The sequence below is a fragment of the Erpetoichthys calabaricus genome, chromosome 14, assembly GCF_900747795.2.
Source record: "Erpetoichthys calabaricus chromosome 14, fErpCal1.3, whole genome shotgun sequence".
Classification (NCBI taxonomy): domain Eukaryota; kingdom Metazoa; phylum Chordata; class Cladistia; order Polypteriformes; family Polypteridae; genus Erpetoichthys; species Erpetoichthys calabaricus.
This window is the reverse complement of record NC_041407.2, coordinates 23,981,155-23,987,154: the sequence shown is the minus strand read 5'-3', so window position 1 is coordinate 23,987,154 and position 6,000 is coordinate 23,981,155.

Sequence of the window (6,000 nt, the reverse complement as noted above, 5' to 3'; positions counted from 1 at the left end):
GATGAAACTGAGGAGAGGAGTCAGGTGGTGAACTTTGAGAATTGTCTGCAATCCAACATCAGCAAAACAAAGAAAATGGTTATTGACTTAATGGTTATTGACATCAAGGAGCCTCTGCGCCGAATCATTACTTAGGGAATGAATCCGGAGGTGCAGATACCTGGGGGAACCGCATCAGTAACAAGTTGAACTAACACAGAAATGACTGTGCTCCTTTAATGTGGGAAGAGGTTCCAAAATTCTGTGATGGCCAGTGTGATGTTCTACACTGTAGTGTGCTGAGCTGGTAAAATCACTTCAAGAAAGGCCCACTGAATCAACAAGCTGATTAAGAAGGCAGGCTCTGTTATGGGATGCATTCTCAACCCACTAGGGGTAGTAGAAAATGAAAGAATAAAGACAAACTGATGACCAAAATGAACAATGCTGCACATCCTCTCTGTGACACAATAGCACTGAGGACTTCCAGCCAAGAAATTATTCAGCAAAAATGTGTCGAGAAACGCTTCTGGGGCTCCTTCATACCTACAGCAATACATATTCCTTAGTTTGTATTTCACAAACCACTCACTGCTCGGAGTCATTTTTAATGAGAGAAGTGCCACATAAAAGTAAGTTGTCTATTTCCTGAACCTTCTTTATCTTTAATGGAACCACGGTGAGAACATCACTCAACAGCACTGGGAGCAAAGCAGGAAGCAGTCGTGGATATGGCACCACTCCATCACAGGGCATAAGCACATCCATTTCACTTAAAAGGAGTCAGTTTAGAATTGCCAGTTAATCTAACCTGTAAATGTTTAGGATGTTGGATGAAACTGGGGTATCTGGAATACGTTCTTGTGGATGTGGTGAGAACATGAAAACTCTTTGCAGACAGAATCAATAAAGAACTAAACAAGGGTGATAGAACAGTGAGACAGCAGTTATGACTGACATAAAAATGAAGAGGCAAATGGAAAGCAAATTACCATTAGAATAGCTGCTGCTCTTTATGATAAATCCTTCAATAAATTAGTTTGCCCGTACAGTACAGTATATAGCACCCTAAATATCATAAAATATCTTAATTCCTAAACTGCATCAAGTAGGAATGTAACTTTTGAAGTCTAATCCAGAGCCAACCAATATTATAGAATATAATCTAACCCTGCAATGAGGCTTTTAGGTTATGCAGCGCATCCAATTTAAGAGCTCAATACAAGATTAGGCCACATTAAAACCATAAGAAATGAGTTAAGGTAAAAAGCTGTTAGTTTCAAACAGTTTGTTCACTTGGTCAAAATATAGGACACGATGAAGTGAAAGCCCGTCTTATTTAACATTAAGATAGTAATGGAAAAAGGAATTTGATTACAGTCTATGAAAGTAATGGGTAATGATCTACGAGTGTTTATTTTTCCTACATCATATTACAGTGAATTCAAAAAGTATTCTGACCCCTTTACTGTTTTCACATTTTGTTATACTGCAGCCTTGTGCTTAAGTCATTTAATGTTTTTCCCCACATCAAGCAACAATCAATAACCCAGAATGGCAAAGCAGAAATAGAATTTTATAAATGTTTGCAAACTTATTAAAAATAAAAAGCTGAAATATAACATTGACACAAGTATTCAGACCCTTTGCTACAACAATTGAAATCTGGCTAAGGTGCATCCCATTCTGTTCATCGTTGAGCTGTTTCTACACCTTGATTACAGTCCACCTCAACTGCTTGGAGATGATTAGGAAAGGCACACACCTTTCTATAGAAGCTGTGAGATATGGCCGGCCATTCATCCCGGCCGCCAGATGGAGCCCTCCTTGCAGCATGGAGGTGACCCGAATGCCAGCAGGGAATCATGTAGAGTGGAGTTATAATGCACAGCCCTGCTGGATACCATGGGGGCCGCCAGGAGTCGCTGCAGGGAGGCCCAGGGATTTATATTTTCCGTATAGCCCGGAAGTATTTCCAACTCACAGGAACGGAAGAAATGATATACTTCCGGGATGAAGAAGAAGAAGAGAAGTTTTTGCCTGACCCGGAAGTGCTGGATAATCACATGGACTGAGGGCTCAGAAGCACTTCCGGGTCGAGGACTATAAAGGACTGTGGGAGATCCCAGACAGATGAGCTGAGTTGGGAGGCAGGGTGGCTAAGCATCTGGGAGTGGAGGATTGAGTATTGTTTATTGTAGTGATTATTGATTTATTAAGTATTGTGGAGAGTAGGGTGCTTTGTGCACTTATTTATAATAAATATTCATTTTGGACTTTTATCTGGTGTCTGACGTCTGGTCTGAGGGTTCAAGGGGTCACGGGGACCCTTAAACAGTCGCAAAGGCCACACAGTTGAAAACGTGCATCAGAGCAAAAACTAAGCCATGAGGTTGAAAGAACTGCCTAAAGTGCTAACAAACAGGATTATGTAGAGCCACAGATCTAGGGAAAGATACAAAAAAAAAACATTCAGCAGGACTGAAGGTTCTCGAGAGTGCAGTGGTCTTCACCATTCTTAAATGGAAAAAGTCTGGAACAACCAGAACTCTTTCTAGTGCTGGTCACCCAGCCAAATGGAGCAAACATGGGAGAAGGACTATGGTAAGTGAGGTGACCAAGAACTCAATGGTCACTCTGGTTGGGCTCTAGAGAAGGGGAGGAATGGCCCCCCCGATCTGAACCCGAGCGGTGTTTTGTTATTGGACTTCTGTGCTCATCACAGATTGTCCATAACGAACACCATGTTCAAGCATAGGGGTGTTCATATGTGCACTTGGCACCAGGACACCCTAGGCCTCAGTTCGATGATCGACTTTGTGGTCGTGTCGTCGGACTTGCGGCCACATGTCTTGGACACTCGGGTGAAGAGAGGGGCGGAGCTGTCAACTAATCACCACCTGAGCTGCAAGGCGAAGCTCTCAATTTACCAGTCGATCTATGTTCCTACCCTCACCTATGGTCATGAGCTATGGGTAGTGACCGAAAAGAACAAGATCGCGAATAAAAGCGGCTGAAATGAGTTTCCTCCGCAGGGTGTCTGGGCTCTCCCTTAAAGATAGGGTGAGAAGCTCAGTCATCCGGGAGGGGCTCAGAGTAGAGCCGCTGCTCCTCCGCATCGAGAGGAGTCAGATGAGGTGGCTCGGGCATCTGATCAGGATGCCTCCTGGACGCCTCCCTAGTGAGGTGTTCCGGGCACGTCTAACCGGGAGGAGGCCCCGGGGAAGACCCAGGACACGCTGGAGGGACTATGTCTCTCGACTGGCCTGGGAACGCCTTGGGATTCTCCCGGAAGAGCTAGAAGAAGTGGCCGGGGAGAGGGAAGTCTGGGCATCTCTGCTCAAGCTGCTGCCCCCGCGACTCCTTGGTGGCAGGGCCCCGGGGGTGGATGAGATACGCCCGGAGTTCCTCAAGGCTCTGGATGTTGTAGGACTATCTTGGTTGACACGCCTCTGCAACATCGCATGGACATCAGGGACAGTGCCTCTGGATTGGCAGACCGGGGTGGTGGTCCCCCTCTTTAAGAAGGGGGATCGGAGGGTGTGTTCCAACTACAGAGGGATCACACTCCTCAACCTCCCTGGGAAAGTCTATTCGGGGGTTCTGGAGAGGAGGGTCCATCGGATAGTTGAACCTCAGAACAGTGTGGTTTTCGTCCTGGTCGCGGAACAGTGGACCAGCTCTACACCCTTAGCAGGGTCCTGGAGGGTGCATGGGAGTTTGCCCAACCAGTCTACATGTGTTTTGTGGACTTGGAAAAGGCATTCGACCGTGTCCCTCGGGGAATCCTGTGGGGGGTACTCCGAGAGTATGGGGTACCGGCCGCCCTGATAAGGGCTGTTCGGTCCCTGTACGATCGGTGCCAGAGCTTGGTTCGCATTGTCGGCAGTAAGTCGAACCTGTTTCCAGTGACAGTTGGACACCGCCAGGGCTGCCCTTTGTCACCGATTCTGTTCATAACTTTTATGGACAGAATTCTAGGTGCAGCCAGGGCGTTGAGGGGGTCCGGTTTGGTGGGCTCAGGATTGGGTCACTGCTTTTTGCAGATGATGTTGTCCTGTTTGCTTCATCAGGCCGTGATCTTCAGCTCTCTCTGGATCAGTTCGCAGCCGAGTGTGAAGCGGCTGGGATGGGAATCAGCACCTCCAAATCCGAGACCATGGTCCTCAGCCGGAAAAGGGTGGAGTGCCCTCTCAGGGTTGGTAGCGAGATCCTGCCCCAAGTGAAGGAGTTCAAGTATCTCGGGGTCTTGTTCACGAGTGAGGGAAGAATGGAGCGTGAGATTGACATGCAGATCGGTGCGGCATCCGCAGTAATGCGGGCGCTGCATCGGTCTGTCGTGGTGAAAAAGGAGCTGAGCCGCAAGGCAAAGCTCTCAATTTACCAGTCGATCTATGTTCCTACCCTCACCTATGGTCATGAACTATGGGTAGTGACCGAAAGAACAAGATCGCGAATACAAGCGGCTGAAATGAGTTTCCTCTGCAGGGTGTCTGGGCTTTCCCTTAAAGATAAGGTGAGAAGCTCAGTCATCCGGGAGGGGCTCAGAGTAGAGCCGCTGCTCCTCCGCATCGAGAGGAGTCAGATGAGGTGGCTCGGGCATCTGATCAGGATGCCTCCTGGACGCCTCCCTAGTGAGGTGTTCCGGGCACGTCTAACCGGGAGGAGGCCCCGGGGAAGACCCAGGACACGCTGGAGGTACTATGTCTCTCGACTGGCCTGGGAACGCCTTGGGATTCTCCCGGAAGAGCTAGAAGAAGTGGCCGGGGAGAGGGAAGTCTGGGCATCTCTGCTCAAGCTGCTGCCCCCGCGACCCGACCTCGGATAAGCGGGAGACAATGGATGGATGGATGGATAAAAAGATTACAATATGGCAACTCAGGCCCCTTTTTCAGGCAAGATGTAATACAGAAACTGGAGTTCTCTATGTTTATATACACACTCTAGGACAAGAAACAACATTGGTAAATCTTTAAATGAGAAATTTTAAATGTAAAAAATTAATAGATTCATTCAGGCTAGGGTTAATTTAACAAGAGAGAGAAGAACAATGTATGGTCAATATCTTTGGATAAGATAACTGTCCAACAAAGTCTTTTGAAGTTTGTAAGGAGTTTTTCTAAACAATGTGGGTCTGTAGACAGGCTGTCTGTCATTCTGAGAGATGTAAACAATCGTCATATCTGGCCATAAAACTCTTGTCTTTATTCAAGCCATGTTGTAATGTATTAAATTTTAGCATAAGTATAACTTCCCATTCTTTTCTCTCTTGCTGTGTTTTGAAGTTGCCCATAAGCACTATGACTTTAAAGTCCCTCTCACAGTGTCCATGGCTGTTGAAGTGGGCCGCTACAGGAACATCTGTGTTGCCACGTTTAATGTGGAACCTGTGGAAATTCATTCTCTGGCGGAGTGTTTGTCCAGTTTCTCCCACATAAGAGTGCAGTGTCAGGATATTTCATGCAGAGAATGAGGTAGACTACATTAGATGATCTGCAGGAAAATGATCCCTTTATGTGATGTTCAAGTCGGCAGTATGGTATAACTATACGGTCTGAATCATAAATGTGAGCACATGTTTTGCATCTTTTCTGTAGACCTGGAGATGTGCCATTTTCTGTTGGTTCACTTAGGGAGCTTCGGACAATTAGTTGTTGAAGGTTTGGTGCTTGTCTGTATGCCAGGAGGGGAGGTTCAGGAAATACATTTTTCAGTGTTTGGTCATTGTTTAGTATTGGCTGAAGTTCTTTTAGAATTTTTCGAAGTGTTTCAAGATGTGGGTTGTAGGTGACAACAAAGGGGGTGCCGGTTCTTGTCAATGTCAATTTATTTATATAGCTCTTTTAAAACAACATAGTAATGCTGTGGCCAAAGTGCTTTACAATAATAGAATAAAAGAAAAACAAAATAATTAACATAAAACAGAAACAGAAATAGAATATATGAACATAAAATAAAATACATAATAAATAGAAGTAATGTTATATACATAAAAAATAGAAGTAATGTTATATAATCACA